Source organism: Gorilla gorilla, chromosome 9 (assembly GCF_029281585.2).
Source record: "Gorilla gorilla gorilla isolate KB3781 chromosome 9, NHGRI_mGorGor1-v2.1_pri, whole genome shotgun sequence".
Taxonomy (NCBI): Eukaryota; Metazoa; Chordata; class Mammalia; order Primates; family Hominidae; genus Gorilla; species Gorilla gorilla.
Genome location: NC_073233.2, coordinates 68912312 through 68927924, shown reverse-complemented (window position 1 = coordinate 68927924; position 15613 = coordinate 68912312). Strand labels below are relative to the sequence as shown.

General features: G+C 46.9%; 1 protein-coding gene across 5 annotated transcripts in view; it reads left to right on the top strand.

Annotated features, from left to right (window-relative positions):
- The first annotated feature begins 842 nt into the window (after positions 1–842).
- The window catches only part of VPS37C (VPS37C subunit of ESCRT-I), a 30326-nt gene continuing 15555 nt past the window's right edge, over positions 843–15613 (top strand). Inside the window, exon 1 of one of the 5 annotated variants that reach the window (XM_019037611.4) lies at positions 843–1136. The gene's annotated coding sequence lies outside the window, so the exon portion shown is untranslated. Of the gene's footprint in view, positions 1137–1334; positions 1444–15613 lie in introns of those variants that run through there. The other 4 variants (XM_055354244.2, XR_010129122.1, XM_055354243.2 and 1 more) reach the window with 4 other exon arrangements.

Sequence of the window (15613 nt, the reverse complement as noted above, 5' to 3'; positions counted from 1 at the left end):
TGACTTGCAACAAATCTTTCCCTCTACAAAAACCTGATACTTCGGTGTTTGGCTTTCTGAGGGCAAAGGGATCCAGTTTGGTTCCCTACCAATGACAGATTGACATTTGCCTTATTGGAACAAGGTTTGAACAGGTGGCTGCCTGTGATTGGCTGAAACTCTGTGATTGGTATGAGTAAGTTCCAGTTCACTATGTACGGAGAAACCTTTAGGACAAACTTAAGATATGCCAGGAGACAACTTTAGGCTAAACTGAACACTTCTCCCCTTTTGGTCAACCTCTTGATTTTGAGAGGTTGGAAACTTTAGACATTGACATCAGTTACCATTGTAAATAGACTTATTTGGTCTCAAATTCCCCTGGGAAATAGCAGAGCAGTGGGTTTCATAGGTGGGAAAGGAAACAGAATAGAAAAAAAAAAAACAAAAAACAAAAAACACCTGATTAGTTAACATCAGGTCACTTCAGATTCCTTTTTTTAAGGGTTAGAGCAGAGGGGGCTTCCTTATTATGCTGGAATCTCCTGTTTCCAGGGGGGAAGGGAGGAGATGGGGAATATTGATTATTCTGTAGAATGAATGGGTGGGGGAAAGAGATTAACTAGTAAATGGAAATGAGTGTGTGGTGGCCTTGGGCTCCTCAGTCTGAGCTCAGCCCATCCGGGGCTCCTCCTAGGTTCTGGGCTTCAATCTGCTTCCCCCTCCTTTTGGGTCCCTCTGAGAAGCCTCCCAAGATCGAGCTGTGTACAGAGCGAGTCCTCGCTGGCCACTCGGAAGGCGGCGGACGTCCGCGCAGGCGCACTAGCCCAGAGCGGCCTGGTCTCCGCCCAGTGGGCAGGGCCTCTTGCCGGGGGCGGGGCCGGGGCGTGCGGCGAGCGCTGGAGGGGTCTTGTGGGCGCTCCCGTGGTTGTGGCCCGGGCGGCCGCGAGCGTGTGTATGTGGCACGATGTCGTGGTAACTCAGAGGCGCGCGAGGCGGGGCGCCCAACGGGGTCGCGGGGCGAGCACGCGCGCCACTGGGGCGCCGGACGTTGCAAAGGGGTCACATCCGGTAGGGGGCGGGCCTGGCGGACCCCGGAAGTGTGGGCGCGGCTGCGGTTTAACCCGCGGTGGCGGCGGCGACGGCGGCCCTGGCAGGTGAGCGGAGACTGGGGAGGGTCCCGGCTCTGCCGCAGGCGGGCGGGGCAGAGGACGACGGTGGGGGCGGCGCCGGCCGTGGCTCCCGGAGCGCCCCCGCCTGCCCGCCTCATCCTGGCAGAGGCCGGTGATTGGGCACGAGGGGCGCGTGACTCTCGCCGGGGGGCGCCCCTGCCCCTCGCGGTGGGAGGGAGGGAGGGAGAGCGCGAGGCGCCGCCCCGGCTACCCGGCGGGTCGCACCTCCAGTTCCGCCCCACCCCTCACCGCCACCCTCCTTTCTGCGTCTCTGCAGGCCCTCGTCCCATATGTGAGCATCTTGCGGTCACAATTCTGATGACATTAGAGCCAATTAGCCCATTGTATAGATGGGGAAGCTGAGGCCTAAGAGTAGGGTCCGACTTGCCAGAGGGCACGCGGGAGACGAGTGGCAGAGGGGAGGTTGGAGGGACTTTGGTCTTTGACTTACTGGCTTGTGCCCTTTCTCCAGGGCATTGAGAGATGGGACTTTCAGCTTTGGCTTTGTTCAGGACTCAGACTTGGACCTCCCAGCATCACTGAACATTTCTTACCCCGGGACCCTCTGGGCGCAAAGGGCAGTGATGTATACATACCCATTATATGCCTGGTTCCTCTTTATTTCCTCCTCAGCCGATGAGGCGATTTCCCACTTTACGGATGGGAGAAGGAGTTACCTGGAGGTGTTTTGTGAGTTACTGGCAGAGTTGACTCTACAACTTGGGGTTTTAGTCGCTGAGCTGAGGCAGTGCTTTCCCAGCTACACCTTGTCTGGGCTCACTTACCCTGGGAATCTCAGTCTTCAGCTCCAGAAACTTCCCAGACTCATTTCCCTTCGCTCCAGCAGTACCTCAGTTCTCTTGCTACCTAAGGCCTTTTCCACCCTCTTTATTGGCTCCAGGAGTCCCATTTCCTACTAATGCACCAAGATGCTGCCACCAGACTCTCAGTTCTGTGACTTTTGGCCTTAGAGCTGGAGGTGGTGGTGACCGAGGAACTGGGGAAAGAAAGACTCTTTGTTGTCCAAAGCTGCAACCCTGCAGACACCTGAACTGTGTAGTTCCGGGTGGGATCGGGGACTGTTGCAATGAAAATACTGGACGCTAAACTGAGTCTTTGTTCTTTGCGGTCATAGTGCCCAGAAAAGCCTTTTACCTAGATTATCTTGGAAATGTGGTTCCTTGCCTTTGTAATTTCCATTAAGTAGAACATTTTCATTGTAGACTTTCTGAGCAGTTTCTGGCCGCTGTTTTGCAGGTAGCAATAGCTGTGATTTGTTGCTTGGCTTCATATGCTGGGCACTGTTCTAGGGCTTTCTGAACATACCGAATTTTGCGAACATGTCCAAATAGGTGATGATCCCGTTTTACAGATGAAGTGAGTTGCAGAGATGTTAGATAACTTGGCTAGCGTCACACAGCCAGTAAGTGGCCAAGTTTGGATTTTTTTTTTTTTTTTTTTGAGACGGAGTCTTGATCTGTCGCCCAGGCTGGAGTGAAGTGGTGTGATCTCAGCTCACTGCAACCTCCGCCCCCCGGTTCAAGCGATTCTCCTGCCTCAGCCTCCCAAGTAGCTGGGATTATAGGTGCCCACCACCATGCCCGGCTAGTTTTTGTATTTTTTAGTAGAGACGGGGTTTCACCATGTTGGCCAGGCTGGTCTCGAACTCCTGACCTCAGGTGATCCACCCGCTTTGGCCTCCCAAAGTGCTAGGATTTACAGGCGTGAGCCACTGCGTTTGGACGCAAGTGAGATATGTAACCCATCAGTCTCATTTCGAAGTTAATGTGCTTTTAACTCTGTGATACTGCCTCTCAGACCGTTTAGTTTCCCAAAGGTGCTGGACCTTAAGAATAATTTCTGATGCTTGTTAAAAATACAGAGCTCCACCTCTAGAGATTCTTGGGCTATTGTCTGGAGGAGGGCCCAGAAATCTATTTTTAACAAATGCACTGGGTGATTCTTACGGTAAGGCAAGTTTGGGAAACACTGCCTTTAAGAACTTTGTAGATTTGCTGGGCCACTGGTAGCTTGGAAGTGACATTATTCCTGAGGATTCTTGTTTTCTTTTTGTTTATTGCTTTGAAATTTGTTAATTTGCCCTTAAAAGGCCTTTGGGTTAACTAGCCATATGAATCATTTCTGGGCATTGTTGGCCAGTAATAGTAGGGGTTTTCCAGGCTGACAAAATTAGATCACTCAAGACCTGATTTAATGGATTTAGCTCTTTTAATCCAGCTGGATCTCTGTTGTGTGGAAATTCTGTTAGAAGTGTCCTTGAAGGATGTGGCGTTTCCACAAGGTTTTGGTCTGTTCCCAGGTGCTTACCGAATGACAGAGAGGTGTCTAATGGCAGCACTGTCTGAGGTTTTGCTAGCTGTAAAGGCATGTTTACTTAGTAGGTGCTCCTTCCAATTCATATCTCACCTCTTTATCTTCCTTTACTGGTTTATGTGAAAGACTTAAGCAAATATCAAACAGGTTTGTCTTGATTTAGCTGGGGCTGACAAGTAGGACCCCTGGGGCTTAGGATGGGCTGGAGAGGAGAGAGAGTCTCCCCAGTGAACCTCAAACAGATAGCTCAGGCAGGTAGGCCCTACCTTTGAAGACCTGTTAGTATTTTTAGTTCCGCTGATTTATCTGGTCCCACCTCAAGCAGGATTACAACTAGTCACGGATAAAGTCAGCATTATAGGATTACTTTATTCTCCTATCTGGTAAACACTGATTTCTAATTTATTTTCTTTTAAATAGAGAACATACTTCTCTATTAAATTTGCTGAGACTTCTTCTGTGGTCTGTCTTGGTAAATGTTCTGTGAGCACTTGAGAAGATTGCATCTTCTGCTATTGCCGGGTCAAGTGTTCTATAACTTTCCATTCAGGCAGGTTGGCTTGTAATATTCAAGTCTTCTGTGTCCTTACTGATTTTTGGTCTTTCGTTGTTTCAGTTATTGAGAGAGGGACATTGACACTTCTGATTGTAATTGTGGATTTGTCCATTTCCCCTTGTAGTTTTACCAATTTGTGTTTCACATGTTTTGAAGCTCTGCTGTTAATTGCATAAACCTTTATGAGTATTATATTCCGTGTGTGAATTGACCTTCTTTATTGTATTGCATTAGTCTGTTTTGCATTGCTATAAAGGAATACCTGAAGCTGGATAATTTATAAAGAAAAGAGATTCATTTGGCTCACGGTTCTGCAGGCTGTACAAGAAGCATAGTACCAGCATCTGCGTCTGGTGAGGACTCAGGAAGCTTTTACTCGTCTCAGAAGGTGAAAGGGGAACAGGTGTGTCACACAGCCACAGAGGGAGCAAGAGAGATGCCAGGCCCTTTTAAGCAACCAGCTCTCATGTGAACTAAGAGAGCAAGAGCTCATTACTGTGGGAGGGCACCAAGCCATTCATGAGGGATCTGTCCTGTGACCTAAACATGTCTCACTAGGCCCTACCTCCAACATTGGAAATCAAATTTTAACGGATTTGGAGGAGACAAATATCCAAGCTGTATCATTGATCATGAAAAGACCCTTTTAGCCCCTGGAAATAGTCTTTGCTCTGAAATCTACTTTGTCTGATATTAGTATAGCTAATTCAGCTTTAAAAAAATAGTGTTAGGAATTGATTTCCAGAGTATGTAAAGAACTTCTACTACCCAACAACAAAAAACAACCCGATTCAAAAGTGGGTGAAGGACTTGAATAGATATTTCTTCAAAGAAGATACACAAATGACCAATAAGCACATGAAAAGATGCTCAACATCACTAGTCATTATGGAATGCAAATCAATACCACAGTGAGCTACTGCTTCACCCATTAGGATGGCTATTATTAAAAAAAAACAACAACAGTAAATAATAAGTGTTGACCAGGATGTAGAGAAATTGAAACCCTTGTGCTTTTTTGGTGGGAATGTAAAATGGTATAGCCAGTGGAAAATAGTATGGCAGTTCCTCAAAAAATTAAACATAGAATTGCCGTATCATCTAGCAATTCCACTTCTGGGTATATACGAAAATAAGGGAAAGCAGACACTTGAACAAGTATTTGTATACCCATGTTCGTAGCAGCATTATTTACGATAGCCAAAAAGTTGGGAGCCATTCAAGTGTCCATGGACAGGTGAATGGATAAACAAAATGTGTCATATGTATTAGATAGAATATTATTCAGTCTTAAAAAGGAAAGAACATTTGATACATCTTGTAATACAGGTGAACCTTGAAGACATTATCCTAAGTGAAACCTGCCAGTCACAAAATAACAAATATTGTTGGATTCCTCTTACATGAGGTTCCTAGAGTAGTCCAATTCGTAGAGACAGAAAGTGGAATGGTGGTTGCCAGAAGATGGGAGAAAAGGAGAATGGGAAGTTAGTGCTTAATGGGTGCAGAATTTCAGTTTAGGGTGATGAAAATCTTCTGGAGAGGAATGGTGGTGATGGTTGTACGACAAAGTAAATGTACTTAATGTGAAAGAACTGTATACTTAAAAATGATTAAAATGGTAAATTTTGTTATGTATAAAAGTTTTTAAAAATAGAGGATTTAAAAATTATGGTATATCTCTTAAAAAGTTTTTTACTTCTAAACAATTTGTGTCTTTATATTGAAAGTGGGCTTCTTGTAGGCAGCATATAGATGGGTGGTGTTTTTTTTTTTTTTTTTTTTTTTGAGACAGAGTCTCCTTCTGTTGCCCAGGCTGGAGTACAGTGGTGTGATCTTGACTCACTGCAACCGCCTCCTCCTGGGTTCAAATGATTCTCATGCCTCAGCTTCCTGAGAGCTGGGATTACAGGCGTGTGCCTACCATGCCCAGCTAATTTTTTGGTATTTTTAGTAGAGGCAGGATTTCACCATGTTGGCTAGGCTGGTCTTGAACTCCTGACCTTAAGTTATCTACCCACCCCTCCCAAAGTGCTGGGTTTACAGGCGTGAACAACCGCACCTGGCCGGGGGTTGCTTTTTAATCCAGTCTCACAAGCTGCATTTTAATTGGGGTGTTAAGACTATTTAGATTTAATGTGGTTATTGATATGGTTGAGTTTAAATCTACCTTCTTGCTATTTGTTTTCAATTTGTCCCATGTGCTTTGTTCCCTTTTTCCTTTTTTATGACTTCTTTGGGATCGAATAATTTTTATGATTCCATTTTGTTTCCTTTGTTGGTTCATTAATTCTAACACTTTTTTTAGTGGTTACTTTAAGGTATATAGTATGCATCTTTAATTTGCTACAGCCTATCTTCAAGCGATATTATGCCACTTTAGTGTAAGAATCTTGCAATAGTTTACTTTCATTTCCTTCCTCCTGGACTTTGTATTGTTGTCACCTGTTTTACTTCTACACGTGCCATAAATCCCATAACACATTGTTATTTTTGCTTTAAATAGTCAATTATTTTTTAAGGAGATTAAAATGTAAAGTTCTTTTATATTTACTCATTCGTTTAACATTTTTGGTGCTCTTTATTCCTCCATGTAGATCCACATTTCTATCTTGTTTCATGTTCCTTCTGACTTGAGGACGTCTTTTTAACATTTCTTGTGGTGCTGGTCTGTTAGTGATGGATTCTTTCAGCTTTTGGGTGTCTAGAGAAGTCTTTATTTTGGCTTTGTTTTTGGAAGTCATTTTCCCTGTATAGAATTCTGGATTAACTTTTTTTTTTTTTCAGTGCTTTAAAGATGTTCCAGTGTCTTCTGCTTGCATTGTTTCATATCAGTAGTCTGCTATTTTTCTTTCCTTTTTTCTCCTTGCTTTTTAAGAGGCAGAGTCTCACTCTCTCATCCAGGCCAGAGTGCAGTGGTGTGATCATAGCTCACTGTGGCCTCAAACTTCTGGGCTCAAGTGATCCTCCCACCTCAGGGTCCCTAGTAAGCTAAGACTACAGGTGTGTATCACCATGCCTGGGTAGTTGTTTTTTAATGATTATTCTTTATTTTTGTAGAGATAGGGTCTTGCTATGTTGCTCAGGCTGGTCTTGACTTCCTGGCCTCAAGTGATCCTACGGCATCGGCTTCCCAAAGTGGTGAGATTACAAGCATGAGCCACCACACCTGGTCTGTTTATTTTTATTTTTTGCTCTTCTGTTTGTAATGTATCTTTTCTGCTTATAACTGCTTTTCTTTCTCCTTGCCCCCCCGCCTTTTTTTTTTTTGGAGACAGGGTCTCACTCTGTCATCCAGGCCAGAGTGCAGTGGCGTGATCATAGCTCACTGCAGCCTCAAACTTCTGGGCTCGAGGGATCCTCCCACTTCAGCCTCCCAAGTAGTTGGGACCACAGGTGTGTGCCACCATGCCAGGCAAATTTTTTATTTTTTGTAGAGACGGGGTCTCACTATGTTGCCCAGGGTGGTCAAAAACTCCTGGGCTCAAGCGATCCTCCCACCTTGGCCTTCCAAAGTGCTGAGATTGCAGGTGTGAGCAACTGTGCCTGGCCCTAACTGCTTTTCTAACTGAGTTTAAACAATGTCATGATGATGTGCTTTTGTGTAGTGTAATTTTCTTCATGTGTTTTGTGCTTGGGTTCATTGAATGTTTTGGATTTGTGGGTTTATAGCTTTCATCAGATTTGGAAATTTTTCAGTCAGTAATTCTGCAAATATTTTTTTTATTCCCTTTTCTCTTTCCTCTCTTTCGGGGACTCCAGTTACATGTATGTAAGGGTGCTAGAGGTTGTTCCATAGCTCTCTGATCATTCATTTTTCCCAGTAGTCCCTTTTTCTTTTCTCTCTGTGGTTTGTTCTGGTTAGTTTCTATTGCTCTTTCTTCAAATTCACTGGTCTCTTCTGCATTGTCTAATCTGCTGATATTACCTTTCAGTATACTTTTTATCACAGACATTGTAGTTTTCATCTCTAGAAGTTTGATTTGGGTCTTTTAAATATCTTCCCTGTCTCTAACATGCTTAATCTTTCTTTTAGCTTCTTGAACATATGGAATGTAGTTTTAGGAACTGTTTTAATGTCCTTGCCTGCTAATTCCATTATCTGTGTATTTTTTGGGTCTGTTTCTATTGTTTCCCTCATTATGGGTCTTATTTTCTTGTTTCTTTGTATGTCTGGTAATTTTTTATTGTATATCAGATGTTGTGAATTTTACCTTGTGGGGTGCTGGATATTTTTGTATTTCTAGAAATGTTCCTGGCATTGTTTTAGGACACTGTTAAGTTACTTGGGAACAGTTTGATTCTTTAAAGCTGCTCTCAAGGTTTGTTAGTTGGAATCAGAATAGCCTTAGGCCCAGGCCTGATTTTTCCTCACTACCGAGGCAATTCTGTCCTTAGTACTTTACCAATGTCCTGTGAATGATGAGGTTTTTCCAATGTGGCTGGTGGGCACGCAAGACTATTTCTGTTTCAGTTTGAGCTCCAAGGATTGTTGCCTTGGACTAGTACATACAGATCAGTACCAGCTGAGAACTGGAGGGGGACCCTCTGTAGGTTTCTGGGTTCTCTGTGTGGCCCTTTCCTCTCTGGTACTCTGCCCTGTGAACTCTGGCTACCCTGGCCTCCCTGGAGTGTGAATTCCTCTCCTCCACTGCCTGTGTGTTGGGCCTGGAGTCCCTCTAGGAGTAACTTGGAGCAACTATAGCACTCAGCTTGGTTGTTTCCCACTGTCAGGGGTCACTCTTCTGTGCTATCTGATGTCCAGTGTTTACAAACTATCGTTTTATGTATTTTGTTTGGCTTTGTCTGGCTTTTTAGTTTTTTGAGGCAGGAGAATAAATCTAGTGCCTCACCCTCCACATTAGCCAAAAGCGGAAGTCCCTGTCCAGTCAGCATTCCTTGGATGCCTGGTGTATTAGTCCGTTTTTTCACACTGCTATAATAAAAAGAACTGCCCAAGACTGGGTAACTAATAAAGGAAAGAGGTTTAATTGACTCACACTTCTGCATGTTTGGGAGGCCTCAGGAAAGTTACAATCATGGCGGAAGGTGAAGTGCGCTCGTCTTAATGGCGGCAGGTGAGACAGTGTCTGTAGGATAAACTGTCAAACACTTATAAAACCATCATAGCTCATGAGACCTCATTCACTGTCACAAGACCAGCATGGGGGAAACCGCCCCCATGATCTAATCACCTCCCACTAGGTCCCTCCCTCCGCCTGTGGGGATTATGAGGATTACAATTCAAGATGAGATTTGGGCAAGGGCACCGAGCCAAACCATATCACCTTGTATGTGCCCAGTGTTGACCTAGGCGCTGGGATGCAGAAACAGACATGACATGGGCTGTGCCCTTGGGGAGCTCACACTCTTGCTGGAGAAGCATGCTGATTCCTAAATAAGAAATGCTATGTGCTGTGTACAGAGTACCATGGAAGGCAGGATGAACTCTTTGGGAGGAAGAAGCAAGGAAAGCTTTAGAGAGTTGCTGGCTTTTGAGGGATGGAGCAGGCATTTTCTAGATGGGGAAAGTGTAGGAAAGAGTATTCCAGGCAGAGTGGAGAGCAAGAGCAAAGGCGGAGAAGCCTGTGCTGTGAATTCCTTGCCGGGCAGGATCCCTGTCTTACTGCTGTTTAGAGATCAATATATGTTAAGTGACTGGAAGTGTGGTTTTTGTTCTGGGACTAGTAGGTAGAACAGAAAGAGTTGGGATGGAGTGAGCAACCCATGGAGAAATAGAGGCTCGGGGTCAGCTGATACAAGGCATTGTATACCAAGCTGAGGAGCACAAGATTTGGAACATAATACCAAATGCTGGGGAGCCATGGGAGGGCCATGGGAGCTCTGATAGTGTTCTCTCGAGGTTACTGGGGGGTGTAGAAGAGGGCTGGAGAGGGCCAAGGCGGGCTTAGGGCAGACTTTCTGTACAAGGATGAAAATGAGTCCAGAGCTCAGTGTGGTCATGGATACAGCTTTGCCACCCTTTGTTTGATAATGGCCTTCGTGGATTCCTGCCTGAGTCAAGAATTGATTTGAGAAGGCCCTGGCTTGGTTTCTCTTTTTCTGTGGCTATACCTGTCTGCCTGTGGATGATTCCACTGGACCCGGAAGTTCTGGGTCTGGCTTATCACTGGCAGCGGTAGGGTCTGCAGCTGCCCCACTTTATGTCAGCGTAGGATGGCCAAACCTCAGTGAGTACAGCGGTCTTATCATCTTGGGCTTTGAACAGACACACCTTGCATGACCGGTGCACACTCCTGGATGGTTGACCTTCCTCTTGATCCCTCCTTAAAGGGACAGTTGAATCCACTTGCTCAGCTTGATCTGTGTAGATTAGAAGTGGGCTGGGGGAGGATGGACAGCTGCAGATTGAAATCCTTTCCAAGTCATCTGAACAGTAGGGACAAAGGAGATACAATGGAAGTTGGTGTGAAGTCAGTATGTTTTCCTTTTCAAGTGAGTCATGGGCCAAAGAAAGAAGAGGCCTTGCCAAGTGGCTTGGCTTTACTGTCAGGAAGTTTCAAAAACCGGCTACCTATTAAATCACCTGTTTCTTGGCCATCATTTTGATTGACGCTGAATGCTGTTGGTCTGATTACATCCAGCCTTTGGAGTTATGTTCCTCTGTTGACTGATTCCAGCTCTGGAGTAATCTTAAATTCTCTGTCCTGCGTTGACACGGGAAGTGCTTGAGTTGCAGAGGTAAGAATGGGCTGAGTGTCTGCCCTCAGCCACAGTGGTAGAAATCACGAGCGACTGTTTATTGATCCCTGCCTGAGAGCCAGACTTTAGACTTCCTAGGCATGAAACTCAATTCCTCCTTACAAAAGCTCCATCTTATAGAAGACACTGAGGCACAGAGATTTTGAATTACCCACCCAAGGTCTCCCCAGACAGTAAGCAAGAGTGCAGGGCTGTCTGCCTTACAGATTCAGAGCCTTTAATCCCTGGGTCTCCCCTGCAGAGCTGAGTTTCAAAGGAGGCACTGCTCCTGTGCTGCCGGGGCTCCTGGGCCGGTACATCTGTTTGGACTTTAGTCTGAGGGCTGGTGAAGGAGAGTAGTTACCACTTTAGTATTTGTTAGGACAGCATCATGCTGGGTTCTGAACAAAATAGAACAGATCCTACTCTTCAGGGGTCTAGTTGAAGATATCCGTACCAATGACCATTGATGAAGTTGGTCCCCAGAGCCAGGCCTGGTGTTCTGTGGATGTAGACTTGATCGAGGCAGCCGAGCACAGTGAGGCGCGTGGGCCGTGAAGCTGGACGGGCTCCGTTGCAGTTCAGGCTCTGCGTTTCCTCCCTGGGAAACTGTGGGCAGGCACAGAACTTCAGTTTTCTCCTATTTAAAATGAGAAAAGCCTGAGGATGGACAGCAGCTTAGGAGCGGTGAGGATTACCTTAGTTGCTGTGTACGGAACACCCGGGCCAGCCTCTGGACTGTGAGCAGCCTCTAAACCTCAGATGCAGGGCCTGTCACAGTTCCTGACACTGATGGGACAGTGAGGCTCTGGAGGGCAACTGGGCAGGAGGCGGTAAGGCCTGGTTTGTTGACTCCCCACACTCTACGCTGCTGGCAAGACATCACAGCTGAAAGGGAGTGGAGGAGGGGACCAGGGGAGGGGCTGGTGAGGGTTGGGAGCAGCAGGGGTAGGGGGTTAGGGCGGTGATCTCAGGGGCCAACTCTAGGTCAAGGGGGAAACTGAGCTGTGAGAACAGGGCTCCCCCTGACCCGTTTGCCCAGAGCATATGTGTTGTGAAGTGTTGTGTGCAGTAGGGTTTGGATTAAATGTTCTGTTTGGAAAAGAAAAAAAAAAACTCCTTTGAAAAAGGTTGAAAGTGACAGGATTAGGCCAAACCGGGCAAATGGGCAGAGGAGGGAGGTGTCTTGTCCAGACTGGTTAGGCTACTGGACCCCTCCCACCACCACCCATTGACAGGTGGGGGCGGTGAGGGGAGGAGGGGGGCAAGACGGCCTGCCTTAGGGAAGCAGCATGATAGGACACATTCATCCGGAGAGCCTGGTGGGATGGTTGTGAGAAAGAGACCCTGGAGATGGGAAGACTAGTTTGCAGCCTGCATAGGGCAGGGATGGGTGTGTGTGAGAGCCTTTGGAACACTGACTAGCTAAAACTTGGTGATTGGACATCAGGGGTGGGGGGGACCCACATGTCTGAGCTGACCTGAAAGTCAGGGCCAGGAGCTGAAGTCACTGATAGAAACGGAGGCTGGGAGGAAAGTCTGGTTGAAGAGTGAGAGGAGTGGAGATCTAGGAATGCTGGAATGCAGGTGTGTGTGGAGGTTCAGCAGGTTCGGGAAGAGTCCCTTTAGGGGACGGACTGGGTCAGCAAAGCCAAGCCAGCGACCTAGGGGGCAGGGTGTGAGTGCTGGGCTCTGCAGCCTGCCGCGTGCTGATAGAGCCTCCCAGCCAGCCGAGTGGCTTAATTTCCTGAAGTCTTCTGCCACTCTGGGTGCCTCCCACCATTTGGCACAGTGAATGGGCTTATTATTCTTGAGTCTTCTCACTTGACGGCCCTGCCTCTGGACAAAGGGGGGTCAGATGGAGTTTTTCAGTGGATTGAGGAGCATTCAGTTGTTATGTAAATATTTATGTAAAGATGACAGTTTCCTTCATGAAGCAATTTCCCTATGAGAGGTTGTACATTCCCCCTATGTATGCTTATGTTTGAGGACTCTTGTCTAGATTGGTTTGGAGCTTGTTTGGAGCCACATCCTTTGCTTCCGTCCAGGATCAGCTCTTTCAGAGTCCTCTGGTTCCAGACCTAGCTGGCTGCCTGGCACAGTTGACAGGCAGCATTTCCTAACAATAAGTTGTGAGGGAGTGGGAATTAATACTGCCTGGTGCCAGACCTGCTGCTTGGTGGTCTTGTTTAATTCTCATTTAATCCTTACAACCCCATGATGTTGGTAGTATTAGCCCCATTTTACAAATGAGAAACAGAAAGAGAAAGGCTGAATAATGTGCCCATGGTGATATAGCTAGTGAAAGGTCAGGATGGGATTGAAATCTAGGAGTTTTTATCTCCAAAGCCTCTTCATTTAGTCTTTTTTGTTTGTTTGTTTACTTTGAGACAGAGTCTCGCTCTTTCGCCGAGGCTGGGATGCAGTGGCGCGATCTCGGCTCACTGCAAGCTCCGTCTCCTGGGTTCATGCCATTCTCCTGCCTCAGCCTCCTGAGTAGCTGGGACTACAGGCGTGTGCCACCACGCCCAGCTAATTTTTTTGTATTTTTAGTAGATAAATATGGGGTTTCACCATGTTAGCTAGGATGGTCTTGATCTCCTGACCTCGTGGTCCGCCCGCCTTGGCCTCCCAAAGTGCTGGGATTACAGGCATGAGCCACCGCGCCTGGCCCCTCTTCACGTAGTCTTAACTATTTATCCCTGGTGGGTGGGAGGAATTCTCCAACCCCAACCCAGCCCCAACACCAGCAATTCCTTAGAAAGGATGAAAGCCATCTGGGGGCAGTGGCACAGGCCTGGACTCCCAGCTACTTGGGAGGTGAGGTGGATTGCTTGAGCCCAAGAGTTTGAGGCTGTGAAGTGAGCTACTTTTGCGTCCCTGCACTCTAGCCTGGGCAACAGAGTGACAGAGCGAGTCCTTCATCTCTTAAAAGAAAAAAAAGAAAACTAAAAACGCAAAAAAATGAAAACTAAAAACACCTTCCTCTCCATGGTTTACACTGTAACTTTTCCACTTGTGGGGAAAGTGAGTTCAGTGCTGCTTTGGGTCAGGTGAGAAGAACTTGATGATTTGATTTTTTTTTTTTTTTTTTTAACCTCCTGTGGGAAGTCAGGAAACAAAAGAGTCTGGTAGTTGGACGCACAGCTGGAATCATTCCGGGAAAAGAAAACCAGATCAGGCCTGCAAATATTTCCTCATTCAGCAGCATGATTAGGAAGGTTTCTAAGGCAACAGCAGGTGTTTCTGACATACGGGGTAAGATGGGGCCAGTTCCTTTTTAACACGTGCAGGTTGGACTTTGCAGGTTGCCCTGGTAACAGCTTCTTCTGGTACCATAGGTGGATGTGGGGAATTTGTAAGAAACCAAGGGACGTCACAGCTCTTCTTGCAGTGTGATTTCGGGCTAGAGGTCACTGGCAAGTTAGTGTTGTCTGGTAAGGCGAGGGGAGTGCTGGGAGCCGTGTTTCAGCTCCCAGGTGCTGGAGCTGGTGGAGGCTGGAATCCTCCTGCACGATCTCAGCAGCCATTTCACTTGACACAAGATTGCAGCCCAGGGGTTGCAGGAGTAACGCCAGGAGGTGGAATAATTTATATTTGTTCAGTGCTCAGGAGTTTGCAAAGCTCTTTTTGGGCTGTTCGCTTATCTGAGCCACACAGCAACCCCTAAGGTGGGATTATCATCATGGTGCCCCATTAAGGAAACCGAGGATAAAGGACTTGATTAAGGTCACACAGTTAAAGAGCTGTGGAGCCAAAGCACAAACTCAAGGCATCTGTTTTCAAATTCCATGTCTGCACAGGACAGAATTCTGTCCAGACACAGAATCTGGGGGGAGAGTTGGCATGAACCACTTAGAGGCAAGGGGTGAGGGGTGAGGGGCAGTGCAAGTTGTCTCTAGGGCTGGCATGCCACACTGTCATCTCAGTGCCCTCACTGTCTAGAAAATGCTGCATTTTGCAGTCCAGCTTTTTTTTTTTTGTTGAAGGTTATCCTTGGAAAGGATCTCTGATCAGTGGAAACGATTTGTTTTTGAGCTGATTAGCTTGTTGAGGAAAACCATCATTGCATGACTTTTTTTTCCCCAATAAAAACAGATCTGGAAGGCTGCCCCAAGTTTGAACCCTCCCCAGAGTTCCCCTTCCACCCCGGTCTGCTAGGAAGTTCTGTGGCCTCCCTTGCTGGGGACGTGGTGCTGCCTTTGGCGTAAATCCACTGGCCCTGTGCTATCTTTTACCAGATCGTGTACCCTGTGCTGAAGACCTGTGGGATCGATTTAGTCAAGATATAAAGTAATGGAAAGAAGTTGAGACCAGAGATCAAAGCAACAGGTGCCAGTTGGCCAGTCCGGCTGCACCCAGAAATGCTGCTTCCTTGGTTCTGATAGCAAAGCTCCAGCGAGTTCAGCCTGTGCCCCCACCCCAACCTCCTTTCAGTGCATTGTGGCAAACGGTGGGGCTCCAGGATTCTTGTGGGATGTCTTTATCACCTCTCCCCTCTGCCCCACCCCCTTTTCTGTGATCTGTACCCTTGCACTTGTCTCCCATAGAGGATATGGCATCAATTCAGGTCACACACCTGAACTGTGGGTTTTGATGGCCCACCCAGTTTCTCACAACTTTGAGTTGAAATTGAAGAATGGGAAGATGCACCTAGATGTAGATTTCTGGCTTCTCTTTGGAGAGCTGATGGATCTGGGAAAGCTGGCAAGGCTGCAGGAGGGGCCTAGAATCACCAGGGCGGCTTTCCAGCCATACACACTCTGCCTGTCGCTTGGCCTCCTACTACCAGCCTGGCCTTTGTAGGCCACTGGGGTTGGGACCTCTGGTGGGGGTGAAAACTGCAGAGAGACAACTTTAAAAAGCAAAA